Genomic DNA, 16,840 nt, shown 5'->3' with positions numbered 1-16,840 from the left:
ATTTCACAAGGAGAAAAATCTTTCAATATTCTGTTTGAACAGTTGAGTGCAAAGAGTTCCTTGCTAAACAATATTTATCTGCATTTCACACCAAGACACATCTCATAAGTATTATTCAAAACATTGAGCAAAGAAGGAAGCCAGCTCCAAAGAACTGACAGTTTCAGAAGTCTTTGTTTTTGAAGGAAGCTCTACAACTTCTGAGCATGCAAGTTAATTCACAAGGGACTCCTGCTCAGCAGAGTGCTGCTCCAGCTCTCCAAAACTTGCATGAAGATTCTTTAGCTTGAGCAGACTGTGTACATTCCTGACCCTGAGTACTGATGACGCTGTGATACTCTTTAGAAGGTCTGTGGTCCCAGCAGCTCAAATCACTTCATCTGTAAAGTTACAACCCCACCTGAGACAGAGACAGCAGGACTGTAAATGACACCATTCATCTTTCCTGCCAAGTGGTTTTACCCCAAATTGTGCTTCCTTTATTTATTTCACACTCTGCCTTCCTCTGACCCTTCAGCTTCATCACTTTTTTTTTTTTGAGGTGGGTTTCCTTTTATTATTTTTTTAAATTATCATTATTAAAAAAAAAAAAACAACAATGCTAAAAGAATGGTTTTTATTATAATTCAAGGAAGAAAATATAAGATATTGTTGGAGACCCCCTTAGAGCCTTCTCAGGGTGGTTTGCCTATAAATCAAATTATTGAGGGCTTAATTGTGTAACCCTTCTATCTTGCAAGCCTTTACTCATCTGAGTAAGTTCAGGGAGACTTCCCAGAGGGTAAGTGCTCACTAACATGTGTGCACAATCTGGCATCACATGGATATCACCCTCACGTATTTTGTGGCCCAGTGTATTTCCAGTATTTGCAGTGTGCTAGATACAGTTTAATGGTAAACATCTGTTAAAAATGATTTATCATCATTATGGACCAGTTTCTAACATCCCTACTCATCAGAGTGGTACCTAACTCCTTGAGGAGTCCATTTTAAAGGAGGAAGGATCACACAATTGAGCACATCAGAATCTGGCCCTAGAGAGCTCAAGTCTGGTGAAAACTTTAAGCCAGTCCCCAAAATATTTAAAGATGTGCTTCCTTTCAGGCACAGGCATATACCCATACCCTGCATCGCTCTTTCCTTAGCATCTAATTACTGTTCAGTGTGTGCATGAGGTTTTTGTTGATTCTCCCTTAGACACTAACACCTTGCAGGACTGAGCCCACCCAGAAGAAGCAGTTTCAAAGCATATTTATCACCTAGAAGTTCTGCCAGCAGTGAGTAATTTTATTACTTACTGGTTTTTAAATATATTGTATGTAGACAGGTGGCATAGGATTAACAAACTCTGTAGTTTGGGAAATTTATTTATCCAAATGCATAGAAAAGTTTTTCTTAGAAAACTAATATAAACACATACCAAGTAGGTGCATATATAATAGATATGCATATATACATGTGTTGAGACTTCTTGCCTTTCCCTCACCAAACAAAAACACCCCAACCAACTAACCAACTTGTTTGTTCCTAATCTTATCTTGATTTCAGAAGACACACTCTAGCAGGCCCCCTTTGCAGGGACAGACACAGAATGTTAGAGTCATAGAATGGTTTGGGTTGGAAAGGACCTCCAAAAACCATCTAGTTCAATCCCTCTACAGTGAGCAGGGACATTCTCCATTAGATCAGGTTGCTCAGACACTTCTTGAGCCTGATCTCGAAGATTTCCAGGGGCAGGGCCTCAACTACCTCCCTGGACAACCTGTTCCAGTGTTCCAACATCCTAGTGGTAAAGATCTTCCTCCTAACATCCGATCTAAATCTACTCTTCTCCATTCTTAAACCACTGCCCCTCATCCTGTCAATGCAGACCTTTGCAGGCAGTCCCTCTGCAGACTTCATGAAGGTCCCCTTCTGATACTGGAAGTCTGCTATTAAGTCTTCCTGTATCCTTCTTTTCTCCAGGCTGAACAATGCCAGCTCCCTCAGCCTGTCCTTCTAGCAGGTGTTCGAGCCCCAGATCATCTCTGTGGCTCTCCTCTGGACCCACTCCATCAGGTCCATGTCCTTCCTGTGTTGAGGGCTCTAGAGCTGGAAGCAGTACTCCAGGTGAGGTCTTATCAGAGCAGAGTCAAGTGGCAGAATCACCTCTTCCAATCTGCTGGCCATGCTTCTTTTGAAGCAGCCTAGGATGTGACTGGCCTTTTGGGCTGCAAGCGCACACTGCTGGCTCATGTCCAGCCTCTCATTCACCCGAACTCCCAAGTTCTTTTCTGCAGGGCTGATTTCTATCACCTCAGAGAAAATTAATATAGACAAAACCAAGAAAAAGGAGGCTGACACTTATGTCAGTGATCACTCAGTGAGCTCACAGAATGAATAGCTGTAATCTCAGTCTATCTTTCTATTAGTTTATGGGTTAATTTCCTACATGTACCCTCTCATGTGTGATTACTGCTTGATTTCACAGTGTATGATTAACAAAACCAGTCTCTGGAAAGTCAGGCAAATACGGTTGTTTGTTATAGAGAATACAGTTGATAAGACACTCTGCAACAACAGACCCTACAGCCCCCAACAAAACACAGCAAGACATGTAAGAAAAAAAACTGAAAATTTAACTTTCAGTGATAGTGACTGCATGTAGAGCCTGAAGCAGTCTCATCCATCTGACCTTGCTTTGTGAACTACAAATGACCTCACTGAAAAACAACAGAGACCTTTTCTTGCTCTAGGCTGTCTCTTGATTGTATCTCTTCCTTCAGGTTACTGTAACTGCTCTTTTCCAGGGATTGGGAAGAAAAAAAAGAGAGAAGCAGAGTAGAAACACTTAGCTGAAGACCCAAAGGCCCCCCAGGCCTTCTTCTTCCTCAGTTCTACCATCACTCTATTAATAACGGACAACGTTTTCATTAAACGATGCACTTTCCCGCTCCAGGATAGACTTGAGTTTTCTGTACTGATCATTATAGGAGTCCCAGGAGGGCTCCTACAACCACACTGTCTTCACAACAGAGACAAGAACTATCTGTTCCTACACAAACCATACGCTATACTGATCCCAAGAGTGAAAGAGACCTAATAACCCACAAGTGAAAGAGGCATGGAGCCTAGTTATCGAATTCCATCCTGTAGGATAAAAGCATCCCCCCCGTTCAAACTTCTCATATAAGGTCTTTGCAGATAAAAGATTTCTCCCTGCTGCTCCCGAATGGCAGGAAGCTGTTTCTTGTGCATGGCAATTACCCTTGTTTTATTTTATTTTAAATTGAAGAAACCTTCCTAATCACATTAAATCTTCTTCAGCTCTGGGTTTGTTGATTTTATGTTTAGGAAGCTGTCTCCAGTTTGGTGCTCAAAGCAGTGACCTCTAAACAGGGACAAATTATTGCTCCTTCCTATGATTTCTTTCTTCCTTAATGTTATTGATGCACATTTAACCCTCTGTTAGGAAAGCCATTATGTTGTGCAAGGGGCAGTACCAACACATGTGGTGATACCACTCACTGGTCTGAGGAGTTTGCTGTCTAAAGAGACACTGCACAGTTACTGCATCAGAAGCAGAGCACAGTTATCACCTTTCCCATTCAGCATGGATAATATTAGCTCAGTACACCCTTTAAAAAAGCTAAATGAAATACTATTTGTCTTTTCAAAGACACCCCTGTATTCTTAATCTTTTCTTATAAAAACTGGATGAAGAAACTAAATGTGTATGTATAAATAACTTAAATACAGAAATAAACAAGAATGAATAAGGGACCACAGGAAATTTCTCAAAGTGATGTGCTTGGAGCACTTGGAATAAGCGGTTACCAAACCCAGGTACTCCTGCAGCATCACCTAAAATTTACCTAGGGTACATGCAGGTGTTATGGGTTGAATTATATCCCCCCCTGCACTACACACCACTACAGCAGGTATGTACCAAGGATATTTGCATTATCACTGTTAGTATCACTTACAATCACAGCCTAAAGAAACTTCTCAAAGACATTTAAAAAAAAATGAAAATTTTACAACTTGAAACTTTCTACTTGTGAAAGAGATGAGTGTGGAAAATGTTCCATTAGCATCTGGAGACAGACTGTGTGGCCACTACTGAGGTGAATAGTGCTGCATGGCATGCCAAAGTCATGCGCACTGCTCGTCAGGAATGGTGAAATGGACCTTCACTTTTTAGGTGGTCACTTTTAGACAGCTTTTCAGAGTAAGCTGTTCCTCTGTAGTATGAGCTGAACATCTTAAACAGCCCTTGAAAAAGATGATGTTCCCAGTGTACTTGTATCTTCCAAGTCACGGAATAAGAACAGTCCTGACAGCAGCCACTGAAAACTTGCCATCAGGCAGCGGATCATCAGTAGATAAACCTTCCCTCCCTGCCGCCTGTCTTCTGTGAAGTCCTAGGCCACAAAAATATGGACTCTAGATTTGTAAATGTTGGCGTGCCTTGGAAATCTATATGACATAAACTTCTGCCCAAAAATCAATTCTGAGTTATGATTTGATTAGCAGAAAATTGTTATCACATTTGTTTCTACATTTGTCTACCTCATGTCCTTTTCATTCATAGGCTGGCCGATTTAAGCTTTCTTTAAAAACTCCCCAAGAAAGTCTGTGACATTAAAATGTCCTTTGATGCTCTTTCACCAAGCAGTGAATATTAACAGTTATGGTGACCCTGTTCCCTAATGTGTCTCTGTTGGATCAATAGCAGTTAAGTGCCACTGTTTTACAATTAAAAAGGGGATCATTTTAAATTTTAAAGCTCATAGCTAATTTTCTTCTTGGCACTTAATAGCATAATTCATTTTTGAAAAACCACACAGGGAGAACATATACTTTAGTCTTTGTTGGCAGCCTTACTGGGGCTAGTTTTAGTACTCATTGTTGCATTATGTATAACTTACAGCAATGTCCAGTCAAGCACATGGCAGGGAGTGTCATGTTGCTCCTAAACATGAGTTTGATCCACATGCAAAAAGTAGAGGAAGAACCTACCGCTTATATACCTCAGTGAACATTTCTTTGATATGCATTTTGTAGGGAATCCCTTTCAGTGTATTATTTCTGCACTTTGTTAGACAAGGTCTCAGCTCTTTGTAGGCTGACTGATGTTTCTGAACTGACTGCTCTGCAGATGTTTCTGAAGCCTGGGCAGTCCAGTACTGTGTACAAAATAATACACACTGAGTAATACAACATTACACTTGGTACCTGTCAAAAAGCATTCCACCTTCATTCCTTTCATTCTATAAATTGTTGAATTGTTGTGATATTATTATTGGTAGTAGTAATAAGATTTTTTTTTTCAGTTGGCCAAGCCAAACAGAATGGTTAATGAAAGAGCTATTGCCTCTTCCCCAGGTCCCTTGCAGGTATTTTGAGCTGAAGCACTTCAGTCACAGAAGCAGTAGCTAAGTGTCTACCTGCACAGTATTTACTGCCATTATCCCACAATTGTACATGAACAACCTTTCTCTCTTCACATCCCATGTCCTACAGTTGCAGCAAAGTAGTCTGTGTAGGGCTTATTTGTGAAGGGACAGAAGTAAAGATGAAATGGTGAGGTTTCTGGTGGGCAGAAGCATTCCTGTCTTCAGTGTTTTTTCTCTTAGAATCCTAAGCATATAGGAAGTGAGAAGCAGCAAGAAAGAGTTATCTTAATTTTCCCAAAATCTGCAGAGCCTCTGGAGAGGATTCAGCTACTATTGGAAGCAGGAAGTTCCCAATATAGACACAGAGAGATAGTTTGTGGTCAGGGGCTTTTGGTTAACGTACTTTCAAAGGTTACATCAAACCATTTGTCCAGTGATCTTGAAGGAAATGAGCTCATTGAGGAAGGTTAGGGATGGGATATGAACTGTGGCTTTTCCATGTTTGTAAAGCATGCCAAAAGTCCACACTGCAACTCAAAACTCAGGCAGTACAGCAATTCTGTCTGCCTTGTGAGACCAGGAGCATAGGCACATTAGTATAGAACAGTATCTATTGGTACTCATTAAATTATTTGTACTCCTTCTGGAACAGGGTTGCTGTACCTTGGCCTGGGTTTACTGCTGCACTTACACAGGCAGTCAACTGTCTGACTACAGACAAAGTAGAGTAAAGCAACAGAAAAAGGTGCAGTGTAGTTAAACTGGCTTAAGTGCAAAACCATGGTGGTATCACAGCTGTGCCAGTATCTGCAAATCCAAAATAAGAATGACTAAGAACTGCAATGTCTGGAGCCAATTCAAGTTATTCGTAGGGATCCTGAAGGACTATTTGGCTTGGAAGCCACATAACCTGCCCTAGCAGGAATATTTCATATTTAAATATAACAATAGCCAACAATGGCTTCAAATGCCATTGTCAGTGGCATCCACACAGAAAAACATTCACATATGCTCCTCTACTTCCCACCCAGCATCAAAAGAAAGACTCAGTTACACTTCTATTTCCCAAACAGGGCAAGACTGTTTTGGAAAATGCTCCCCAAATATCAAAATATTTTGCATCAGTTTAATTATTAATGCCTAGCCTGTAAAGAAACAGATACTAGTTTCCTTGACCCTTTATAATATGCACAGGAACAGAACTGGGTATAATTAGGGAGTTGTGTGTTTGTTTCAAGAACTGCACTTTCAAAAGTGGTTCTTGTAGCTGGGATATTGCAGTCTACAAATTTAAGTTGATCTTGATCTCCAGACAATACCAACTCCTTTCAAAGTGGGAACAGGACAAAGAACTGAGGAAAGTTTAGGACTACACTAGAATAAAAAGCAACATTTCCTGAACTTCAGAGGTCAGCCTCCTTTGACAACACAGCAGAGAGGAGCACACAGGTGTAGCTAAGTGCAACAGCACTGTTTTTTTCTGTCATTAGAGCTACTGCCAAAACAACAACAGCAGTGTTAAAAGGGTGCTGGAGAATCATCATCTGATTGGTTCAGTAACTTTGTGGAGAAGAAACCTACTCTTCTCAATTCCTCCCTCCCCTTGAATAATAATAGTATGTGAGCTCTAAAAGATATTTATGGAAAACAGCACTTCTGGCTCACAGCTGACAGCGACGTCAGCAGACAAATCAGCCTCCCTCATTTACAGGTAAAGACTAGCTGGGGCTTTTAACGTAAAAGCCCATATTCATCCTGAATTAAATGAATTCTCTTTTAACAAATCACTGCTGTGCATTAGTAAAAAAATAACTGGAGCCACTGAGCTGCTGCAGTATGATAAAGACACATCAAATGGAGGAAATGTTGGGGTTAATGCAAGCTGGCTCCCCCAGGGACACTCTCACCCAAATGGTCATCTCTGTAACCCAAGTCATCAAGGGGATGAGGAGGCTGGAAATGGCAGTAGATCAGGTTCTAACAAAGTGTGCTGATCTAACACACCACTGTACAACACAATTAGCTGCCTACACCAGGCCTTGCCTTGTTTTTACCACGTTACCCTTCTCACATTACATGTAATAGCACTTGCAAAGTGCTCCCAGTTTTCAATTAGCCAGCCTTGGCCTCCCTTTTACCTTCATCTTGCCTTTCTGACTGACTCCAGTGGACTTCTCAGAAGTTAAGACTCACAGACACAAACTCTCCAAGCTTGTGTTTCAAAGACATTGGTGGCAGTCTTGCAGTTTTGTTATTTTCTTTTTAAAAGTCAGTCATTAGATGTAATTTATTCTATACACTTCTGAGGAATCAAACCAGGGATATCACTTCCCTTTGCTTTCTTGTCCTAGGTGTACAAGAAATTAGTAACAAAAGAAGCAGTAACTACTTCATCTGCAGAATAACCTTTCTCTGAGTGTCCTTCTACCTATTGATTTGCTGATCTCCATCACAAAATCTTAAACTACTGCTCCATGCCCTGCTTCTCTTTGAAGTAGACTTATGTAATTGCATACAGATTAAAAAATAAATAAAATAATCAAAGACCCAGGAGTTTTGTCTCCCCTCTCTGTGCCCTGCAATGAACACCACAATCACGTTTGCCTTTGTGTAATTATCCTTTTATATCCTTTCATACCTGTGTGAAGTGTATGCCTTTTAAGATAGGAGAAATGAGATGGAGCATTCTATAGACTTGGTTTTCATTAGGTCCTAAGTCATGTGATTTTCTAAGGCTGCAGTGCTATGTTTATGATCCATATACTGCATTGTCACTTGAAATAGGCTCAGGTAATCCTGTAATAAGCAATTTCAAACTTTAAAAGTCATGTAAGGCTCAGCTGTAAAGTGTGGTCCCTGACAGAGTTAGGGTTTATTTGGAAAACGCAGACGCTGCAGGTAGCAAACTGAATGGCTCAACAGGTCATAGCCCTGGCTTGTAAACTTCAGATGATCAGAAATCTTTAAGCAAGTTTGTATTTCACACCCAAGCTTAAAACAATATTGAGAAGTAACCAAAGCAACTTCTTGAAAGAATCTGATTTTTACATGTCTCAACTCAGAAACCTCCCAGGATATGAACACCCCAGACTGTGGAACAGAGGGTACTCTGTCTCACAGAACCAGATGCAAATGTGGTTTGTGTTCTCAGTTTTCAGAGCTGGATGAGAAATTGAGCTAAAATAATCCCCTAAAATCCAACTTTTATTATGAGAAATTGGTTACTTCCAGTTGCCTGGTATAGAAAACAAAGAAGTGAGAATGTATCTTCTCTTGCCTTTTTTTTTTTCTTCTTTTATTTGTGATGAAACATTGAATGAAAAGGAGAGAAAAATCATTATTTCTAAAATTTTCATGTTCCAAAAATATCAGTTGGGAATGAGGATGATAACCATATTTGAGTATATCTACCTAACCATGGTCTGTCTTTACAGTACTGATTGAAAATCTAGCTTCTAATTAGTGATATTCAGCATGGCACATGATCCTTTCTGGCAATCCAAGAAAGAAAAAGGATTAGGGAAGCACAAATGGGAGTAGCTTAGCTTGGGTACTTGGTCTGTGGCCGGAAAACCTCTGTCTCAAACCAGTCAGCCTTAGTTTGAAAAAGCAATGAGCTGAAGTTGATTACATTCAGGCAGGAGTTGGAACCAAGACTGGAAATGACTCCCCATGTACTGATATTTTACCAGACATTTGGGCATGCTGACAGTAAACCTCTTCTCATGGTATTTCCACATCTGGAATTTCCCCAAATAGGTCTACATTAGAGGCTGGGTATGGCCAAAGTGTATGTGGAAACAGACCCCCTTCCTGAATATGAATTGTAAACAAAAGTATCAGCTGGAGGAACCTGACCTCTACTCTTTGCTAACACTCCAATGTCTGGAGAAGGAATCAGATTTTTGGTTTCATACACTTCCAAAGTACTCGGGAAGGTCAGAGATATCAACCAGGGTGTAGACCTGATCTGGAGGCCAGAGGCCACCCCAGTGACTTTGTGGATTTGGATCAGGGCCACAGAGAAACAGCAATTCTTTTCAGCTTACATTAGAAGACAACTGCCATTTGTAGGCAACGTGTGAATATTCAGGGGACCTTATTGCATTGAATCCAGTAAAGTTTTATTCTCTATCAAGTTATTGCAATGTCTGAAACTGAGCTACAAAATTTTAATTAAAAAAATAATTACATTCCATATGGCTCCCAGGTGCTCATCAACCTGGTTCACAGTTTCCCCTTTCCACCCTACCAGAAAAAGAAAAAAGGGATCTAGGTTTATACATAGAGATAGCCTTTCCTCTGCCACCTTCCTGCTATTTTTGTATCCTGGGCTGCAGACAGAGGTTGGAGCTTCCTGCACAGCATGGGCCCAAGCTTGCTTTCCCACATACAGCATTTACAGATGTTTTCAGGAAATTTGCTCCAGGCAGGTGAAGAAAAGGAGCAAACTTGGCTTTCTTATATATTAATCTTTCCTCCTTTCTCCCAACACCCATGTTTAATTCATTCTCCATTCAGCCCCAAGATGTCCACATTGCTAGAGGCATGAAATCAGACAGGATTTTGTGTTAGACCTTGTTAGGTTATTTCCAAAGCACATTTATGGGTTTTCCTTTATCAGTGATCTTAGAGGATATTTACTATCTTAGAAGTCACTTCCAATATTTGCTTTTTATTCATAATGTTGTAATACGTTGTTGTAGCACAAAAAACCTTAATATGTTTTTTAGTCAATTGACACGTTTGTCTTGGCAGAAGGAAAACACAGCAAGATTTAAATTGATTATTTAAAGATATTTTCCAATTACAAACCAGAATGGATTGTGTCATACAACACCGAACACTCTGCACTCTCTCAGCCAGGGTTTTTCCCTATTTTTTAAACTTAGAACTCTAGAAATGCAGTTCGCCAGAGTCTGACTTGAAAGTCTGCTGGCATGTTCATTGCTACAGGTAAAACTGTTTTAAGCAGGTTAAAGGAGAATCACTCCAAGCCATGGAATAGACTACCGAATCCTACCTGTGATTTCACGATAAGGTTAATCTGCTTCCCAGATAAGGATTACAGTTGCCAGATCTGTTAGTTCCTAAGCCTCACAGTTTTCCAAACACTCCCAGACATCACATGAAAAGTCAAGGACAAAAAAGCAAAACTCATATGTCAATGAGAAGGAAACTCCATTTGTCTACTGAAGACTTCTTTGGAGCACAGGAAAAGGACAAGCGTAACAGAAACCATACCAACCTTTACTCCTCTTCAGTGGGGCAAGAGGTGCACATCTCTGCCCAGGAAACCTCCACACTTGTCTCCAGCAGTTACTGAAGCCTGTATAGCCTTGTTCACTGCTCTTTCTTCCCCTGCCTGTTTTCTGCACTTTCCTCACTTTGCCCTCAAGTTACCATTCACCAGAGTGCCCGTCCAGACACCCACCCTTTTGCAATACAGATACATAGGTGGCAGTTGTCTGGGGAGAAGTCCATTTCCTTCCTCTGGTCCTTTATGAAAGATTTGATGTCACACAATTCCCTAAATGAGGATATTTGCCATGGCAACAACTGCAGCACAGTTTTGCAGAAGTCACCTCTTAAGTGGCTTAATGGATATGGTATTTATTCCCTTTCTGAAAATTTAGCTTCAGTAACACATTAATACAAACATAAATGGAGCAAATATTTGTGTGCTTCTTGGGAATAACAAAGGCACATTTATCTGATACACACAGAAAAGACATTTTTGAACCTCATTAATACATGAGTAGAAGTCAATGGAGGAAAATGGATCTTGTTAACTGGCTTCTTGGATACCAATAAGCATCTCATTTGCCTTAAACATATCAACCTAGCAACACTATTTATTCAATACAGAATAAGCAGTGACATTAGAGAGCCCTGGCATTGCACACAGAGGAATGATTAATCTATTATTCATTCCACAATAAAGACTCTGAGGGATTTACCATATGAAAAGTGATATTCAGAAAAAGAGGTGGTATTTTTTTTTCCTGACCTATATGGGAATTCCTGTCCTGTGGTCCTGTGGGATGAATACCATTGAATAACATTCAGAGTTTTGGGTTTGGTTTTTTTTTTGGTGTGTGTGGGTTTTTTAATTTTTTTTTCTGAAGTACCCTTCTTTCCTGCAAGGCAAGAGATATTTCAGAGGAGTAAGAGGCTGAGTATGCAGTATGAAGACACATGAAGAAAAAAGATCGAATTGTGCTGATATGAGAAACCAAAGCACCTTCTTGCTCGCTGGTGTCTATCTTACCAAGACAGTCAGTGTTTGACCTAAGGGTATATGCACATACAGACACATGTGTATGCATATCTGCATGTATAGGAACATTTGAGCAAAATATCTGGAAACCTCACAAGAGAGATGTCGCTGGAACTGATGAACGCCTGCTCGCCTTACCCATAGGGTATCTGAGGATATTTTCCTTGCATAGCTCAGCATAAACTAACTCTTGAACCAGGGCACAGGAAACTGCCTCTGTGAAAACCAGTGAACAGCTAGGCTGTGCACCTGCTTCACATAGTTTGAATGCAGTCACTAAATTTTTCCATCAACTTTAATAATTACTAAGAATCATTCTGCTTATTCTGCCCTAGTCTAGCCCTACACCTAAACAGATGCACAGCTGTGTGTTTAATTGGGGTCAAGATGGCACCTGAAAAGCAGCTATTTGAATATAGATTTAAATAACAGGACAGGTGACTTGCAAGAACTACATGTGCATTTGGGTCGACAGCTTGGGATTCTGCTATTTCAAAGATCAGATTTAAAAAAATATTTCATTTCTTTTTTTTTTTTTTTTAGCAAGTTTCTTTGAGAAGCTAACAGGGATTGCAATCAAGCAGAAGTTTTGTCTGTGTAAGCACTAAGTAAAAATTATAGAACTGGGATTTAGATCATGAAACTGTCCAAAAGGCAAGTTGTTATTTGATTTTGAAATGTAATTGAAAATAAGAATAATGAAGATAACTGCAATTACTCTGGAAGGGCCTCCTGCTCCTTGCAGGGTGTGTGGTGATTAACTGGCCTTTTATAGCACTTCATTCTTTTCCCCCAGTGATGGAAGATTTACCCAGGAATCCTTGGGTAAGAATAATTTGCTTTGGCAAAGGTATTTGTAATAGAGTAAAGGGAAGGTGCTAACCTCTCCCTCAGTTAACCCACCCACTCAGATGATCAGCTTTTCTGTGGGCTGCCAGCAGAGGTGAAGAGAGAAACTCGTGGAAGAGGATTCTCCATGCCGGTTTCGAACAGCCTAGCACAGCAGACAACACACACTGCAACTTTTGCTATTCTGGTGAGCATGAAACTAACCTCAGGGCCTACATCACAAATACACTGCCCTCAGCACCTGTAAACACCACTCAACAAAGTGTTTATGAAAAGCAAGCTGCATTTCTAAGAACCTGTGGCAAACGCTCCCACTTCACACTGTTGGACTCCGAATAGGCTGACCTTGTTGGTACACTTCTTTTCCTTTCACTATTAATTCTGGAGAATAATACATTTCTATTGACACTCATGAGTCATTTGTTGTCTTAAAATATGCTAGCAATATACTAGACTAAAAGCAAAGGCATCTTCTCTGATCAGGAGCTCTATAGCACCTTACCGCTTGTCACCCATGTGCATCTTCATCGAACTACAGAGATCTTGGAGAAAACACTTAAGTTGTTGATGACTAAAGGGTATTGTTTCATGCCAAAGTTTAGTTTAAATTATGCAAAACTCTGAGATATGCAAGGCATAAAGAAAGGAAGAACAAGGCCTTTAACTGATCTCATAATCCATTTCAGTTGAATTGTTAAACCCCTAGAACAGAAGAGCAGTTTTGCATGCTACTGACCTCATCCACCTCCACCCATATTATTCTTGGTGAGTCACAAATACACATACCTTGGTGCACCATATAGGAAGCAGCCTGAATTAGCCTCTCCTCTTAAGCCTTGTATTTGATGATGGAAACAGTGGATGTTGAGATAGGCTTGTTCCAGCTATCATCTACAATTTGCTATTAATTATAAGAAACGAAATGTTTTTACTTGGAAATTCCAGTTTTTGTGCTAGCTACCTGCATTTGTTCCTCTGCTGCTGTCAATACCTGCATTTACTTCAGACCTTTCTAACACAGCACTTCAGAAACCGCTGCTTCTCAGCCCATAGCAGAGTAATTTGATCTGTTAGGCTATTGTTCCTGTAGGAAACAGCATTTTTGTGTTACTGTCCTCTGAATTAGCTTGTAACAGGGGCAAATGAAATGACAGGGGCAATTAAGAGGCAGAAGCACGCATCTGATAATTGGAAATTCAGGTCCTCAGAGCTCTAAGCTACAGATCCTACAGAACAAGGCAGAGAGCCAGTGCTGGAACCAGCCCCTGCCAGAGCACCTCCCTGCTGGGATTGGTGATGGCAGCAGCACTTCAGCACTAGGATGTACGTTTCCCAGGCGGACACAGTTCTCATAGCTTATCACAAGACAGCTCACCAGCAGAGCTTACTCTACTGCGCAGCTCCAACCTCATTCCCCTCATGCAAACACAGATCCTTTCCCTTAACACTGTCTCTTCTTCTCCTCCTACCTCTAATCCTCTGCTTTCCAGGGCCCTGTGGCCTCCTACTTGCCTCCTTCCCTGCAGTGACTGCATTCCCCGCATGCAGTGGCTGCCAAGTCCCACCCAAGACGTAACTTTGCACCATGCAACAAATCCCTTTCTTCTTCCAAGTCAACCATCGTGGCAAAAAATGGTGACCTCCAGGAGACGGCTGAGGGCAGCAGGGGGTGAAATAAACCCTTGCACTGGGCTGGTGATGGCAGTGAGACCTCCTAATTTGCTGAGCTGCTCAGGATGGGCAGCTGGCAGCATGCCCCACCTTCTGTAGAAGCATTACTTTAGGGTATGGAGTCCTGGGCTGGGCAGACCCCGTGGACATAGAGGGCTCGGGAAATCAGTCTCTGAAACATTCACCCTCCTCCTGTACAGGCATCACACTCTCAGTGCAGCCCTCCAGCCCAGGGCATTGTCCATCCTGTACTGCACTGATAGCTGTGGGGAATGGAGAAGAGTCCCTCAGGAAAGCAGACACTGCTGTGGCAGCTGCTGGTGGCAATGGGAAGATGCTGGAGTCATGGGGAGGTCTCCATGAGTGAGTTGGGGCCTACATCTCATTGTTCCCACACAGCAGCAATCAATAGAGATGTAATTACTACTGTTGCTATTTGGCATAGCTAAAAAGGGTAGCACAGCTTTGTGATGGTTCTTCCATTGAGGATGCAGCTCTGCAAAACCACTCCTTTTATCCTTCTTTACATATTTATTACAACTCTTTAGACTGATCCATGCAAAGCAAATGAAAGCAACCAATAGAAAGAAGCCAGCTTGTGCCAGCAATCCCCAGACTGTCAAGCGATCACTGAAGATTGGACAGGTCCTGATGAAATAAATGTTGGCTGCTGACTCTTCCAATTTTGCAACACTCCTCTGTGTCACTGGAGCAGCCTTGTCCAAGATTGAGATATTTGCAAACTGTCATCTTTCATAAATATCTGCCTTGAGTGACACTTTGCCCCCCTCCATTTCCCTTTGAAATGTACCTAGCTGGCACGGAGCCTGCGGGATTTCATTGCTTGTGATAGGTGATTAGCAAAGAGATGATTTCCTCCTCCCTCCCCCTCCTCCCCTCTGCCAAAGGGCTGAGTGACAGGTCCAAAAGGCGAAAGGCAGACTGGGGAAGCAAATCTGCCAGAGGCAGAAGTGATGACACTCCGAAAACACTTCATTCATCTTGCCAAATTACAGGCTGGGCTGGGGACTGATGGAGACTGGAGGAGGGGGGGATAATCTTTCGTGTTTGCCTTGCATGCTTTCTGCTCAAAAACATTGCAAAGCAGCTCCTGAAGCTTGAAGGATGTACCCCAAACCCCTTCAATTTCTGCTCTGTAATGCTAACAAGCGAGCTGCTACCTGGCTCCTGTTAGTAGCTTTCTGACGCGTATGAACTGTCTTAGTCATGGATGTCAGATCTCTTGAGCTCTCACAGGCTTCCTGCCTAGATGCCAATAATTGGGACTGAGAGGGAATTTCAAAAAGCAAAATCAAGTAGTAAGTGTCTGGACCTCCCAGACACTTACTGGTGCTGGAGCTGGTGCTAATGGTACAGCATGCCTTCCCCTAAGTTACTTGGGATGGAACCACTCAGAGGGCAGAAGAGGTATTTGTGGTTGAGAAGTTACCTGTGTCTGTTTTGGGAAGGCTCTAGCCCTTGGGCAGGTAATTTGGGAATTGAGACAGGTGTGAGCCACTGATCAAGCTGGCTTGCTGTGAGCTGTGATGTCTTCTGAACACCACCAAAAATGCATAAAGTTCAGCACAAGACTTTTTCTGAATTTTCAGGAAGACACCAATCTGGCAATGCAAAATCCACGGGACTATTTATTTTCAGTTTTTGTTTGCCTCAGAACATTAACATGATTGGGGTGCAGGGGGTGGGTGGGATTGATTAATTTAGGGATTTTTTTTGTTTTTGCTTCCTTGGTTTGAAGTGGTTGTCTGTCTTAATTGTGATTACTTTTGTTTATTTGTTTACATTTAATGGTTTAACATTAAAATGTTTCTGACTTGCCAATTTAATTCAGCCCAAAGTGTTTTGCCTGAACTCTCAGCATTCCCCAAGTCTACCCTACTTACATTTACTACTACTTACATTGACAATTATTTTTAATACGGACATAACCAACAAAGAAATTTGTTTTCCTCCTACCTTTGCTCATTGCCAGGGTAAGCACTGATGTATCACTGAATCTTAAATCTGCTCTTACAACTCAGTTATTTCCGCTGGTGCAACTGGAAGTCTTTCTCTTTCGTCTTGAAGTACTTCAAGAGACACAGAGACCACTCCTGAAAAATGAGAGAGAAGGGCTTTCTTTTTAATAATACATGAGTATTTAGTTACATTTCAAAGGCAACAGACCAGATTCTGTTCTCTCCTATGCTAGCCAAAGGCCCAATGTGCACAAAAATACAGGCTTAATGTTAATGTAAAAACTTACCTAAGTTTTGTTATATCAGGACCTAAATCACAAATAAATGCTGACATTGCTTTTAATTTTCACTTGTGTAAACGAAGCCTTGGCTAAGCTTTGTGTAGCATCACCTCCTGACAGGGTCTCCCAGGTTATACTGAAAATGGAGGCCAGAGTAGAATAAAGTGAATTCCTAATGACAAAAATAGACTCCTTGTGTGGGACAGAGTCAAATGTCCGTACTCCAGGCAAGAGAAATATGATCTAAAGTGAGCTTAGCTAGTTGTCACAGAATCAGGAGAAGTCAGAGGAAAAGATGAACAACACTGTCTGTCTTGGAACTGTTTAGTAGAAGCATGTTCACTAGGTATTTACGTTTGCTAACAGGAAATTTTGCAACTGCAGATTTAAAACAATATTTCT

Source organism: Indicator indicator, chromosome 16 (assembly GCF_027791375.1).
Source record: "Indicator indicator isolate 239-I01 chromosome 16, UM_Iind_1.1, whole genome shotgun sequence".
In the NCBI taxonomy this organism is placed as follows: Eukaryota; Metazoa; Chordata; class Aves; order Piciformes; family Indicatoridae; genus Indicator; species Indicator indicator.
This window is presented reverse-complemented; position numbering follows the sequence as displayed.